Raw genomic sequence first — 2,792 nt, forward strand, 5'->3', positions numbered from 1 at the left:
TTCGCGACACAATCGGGCATAGTGCTTGCTATGCATTATTCTTGTTGTCAGCTAGAGCAAATGGGAAGAGAGTTTCAGATTTTAGCTAACTAATCATCATCATTATCTGTGAGCATAACCTAGCTTAAGCTTCAGGTTTTGCAATGCAGTATATTGGAGTTGTGTCGAATATAGTGTACAAGGTAGGTTACAGTTGGACTTGTAGTTATATAGGATATGGAGTCGTGTCCAAGTAGGACACTTGTATCCTTGGCCTCTCATATATAGAGAGGGTAGACACACGATGTAACCTATGCCAACATAATAGCACCAGAACGCAGGGGAAGCTGGCGGCATGTGCCGGTGTCCAGGGCGACCGGGTGCGGTATTGTGACGGTGTCATGGGGAGGAGCGCCCGTAGTCAGGCCCCAAGGATGTAGCCATATCGGTGAACCTCGTTAACAAATCTCGGTGTCGTGCTCGTGTGATTGCTTGGTCCTCGGATGATCAACGGATCAACGGTATGCCTCGGATTTATTCTAACAAGTGGTATCATGAGCAAGGTTCGATTTCAGATGTGGATTGTTGATCTAGAGGTTGAAGCAAAACGTCAAGTTGAATCGTGGTTACCAAGGCTTCGCACCCGAGCCATGAAGCTAAGACACGGCGACTTTGACAACGTGAAAAGCGTGGGATTGACGGAATAGCAACATACGGGCAAGAGGCAACATATCCGATCGAATCGGACCCGTACAGGCGGCTGCACGACCAGATCAATTGTTTCGATCAGTGACAATCTCGGCGATCTGTGTGGATGGCAAAGGCGGATTTGGCCGCGCGAGGCCGAACACAGTAGGTTGCGGTATGCAGGCTGGGCGAGGGGCAGTATGGCGCGCTGGCCCAGGCCGGGCAAAGAGGCTGGCCGAAACTACTCCCTCCGTTCCCAAATACTTGTCTTTCTAGGCATTTCAAATGGACTCAACATACGGATGTATGTAGACATATTTTAAAGTGTAGATTCACTCATTTTGCGCCATATATAGTCACTTGTTGAAATCTCTAGAAAGGCAAGTATTTAGGAACTGAGGGAGTAGGTTGTAGTCATTGTGCTTGTGCATCCTGGCCGAGTAGTGCACATTGCAGGGTACGTGCGAGATTTGTTTGGACAAAAAGAATCGGTACAAGGACCAAAGGAGCCTGTCAAGAAAGAAACAAAAAGGAAAGTCCAGAAGCTACATACGTGTGGTAATTAGGAGTATGTTGATCTCCTTTGGAGTATTCACACGGGAAAGCATGAAGGTTTTCTTTGGTTTTCTTTGGTGGTACACACTTGTGTAGACGACTTGAGGAGTCCGGAGTGTGTCGTGCAGCCGGAACGAGTTTGGCTGGGTCGGACTAGGCAGTCTAACGGATCGACGCAAGTCGGTTGGTACAGAAGACGGTGGTGAGATCGGCGATGACGACATAGGAGCGTGATGCTGATGGTGACCGACTTCTGGGCGTGGAAACACGTGGCATAAGTCCGAAGACTTGTGTGGCTTCGACAAGACTATGGCGCGGGATTGATTCAAGGTGGTGTATACACGGAGCTTGAAGTCAATGAGGTGCATGGGTGGACTGATCATCTACCATGGAGTCATGTTGAAGGTGGAGCTGGATTGAGGGGCTACGGCGTAAGTCGACGGAGTCGAAGCCTATTCAGCAGGCTGGAAAAGGTGAGTGACATGCGGTTCAGATTGGAGCCCAGTGGTCTGATGGTAGCCTGAAACTCGTCATCGGTCGGTGATGATTGGTGGTACTCTGCAGTGGGGGTTGAGTGGTGTGGGTTCACGACCCTTGAGACTCGACCGGGACAGCGGAGGCTTGACGCGGTAATCGCGGCGAGGCGTGCGACGTGCACGAGGCATGGAGACGGGCCGGGGCTCTTGTGGTCATTCATGTAGTGAGACAACTGCGAATTTCACTCAGGATGACTACAAGCAATGGTGAAATTCCTTCAAGTTTCAGACAGACGGTCAAGAAAGGAGCGGTGATGTTAAGTTTAGATAACTCTTATGTGTGTCACCCAATATGTGAGTTGTTCATTTTCACGCAGGTCTGTGATCATTGTGTGATGGCGTTGGACTGATACTCTGGAAGTTGAGAGCACAAACGAGAATAACAAGGAACTTGATTTTTTTTTTAAAGTGGCCATTTCTGGCTTTCATTTCATAGCAGAAGAGAGCGGGAAAAATACATAGTCTGACCAAGTGATCGGTGGATTGGAGGAGAGATTACATAGCCAGCCTAACGAGTGTGTAAGCTGGCGAGGAGGGCCTGATTTCGTTATTTTCACGGCACGTCCCCGAAGGGGTGCGCTATGCATTTGGCTCCGGCGATCCTCCACTACTCCATGTCGCGGCGGCAGGCTACAGTGATGCTGCGGGCGCATGGTGCTTTCCCTTTGAAGGTGCACACGTTCCGCTCTAACCAGATTTGCCAGACCATCAATGTGAGCAGCGATCTGGTGCCCTTCCTCGTTCCTGGGTTGGCCCCGCCGATGATCAAACGAACCCTCTCGGCGGTGGATCTCCCCGTGCTCCAGGTGGAATGGCTAAAGGAGTGACAACCGAGCCAGGTTGCCACCTCGTTCCAGGCCTGAATGGCAACGGTGCACTCCCAGAATAGATGCGACGAAGTCTCAAGGTTGCGGAGACATAGCTGGCAGAAGTAGCTGTTGGTCCATCCACGTCTCTGGAGTCTGTCGCTGCACCATAGACGATCTAAGTGCAGCAGCCAGAGAAGGACTTTCATCTTGTCAGGGGCCCAAGCCT

The sequence above is a fragment of the Triticum dicoccoides genome, chromosome 6B (assembly GCF_002162155.2).
Source record: "Triticum dicoccoides isolate Atlit2015 ecotype Zavitan chromosome 6B, WEW_v2.0, whole genome shotgun sequence".
Classification (NCBI taxonomy): Eukaryota; Viridiplantae; Streptophyta; class Magnoliopsida; order Poales; family Poaceae; genus Triticum; species Triticum dicoccoides.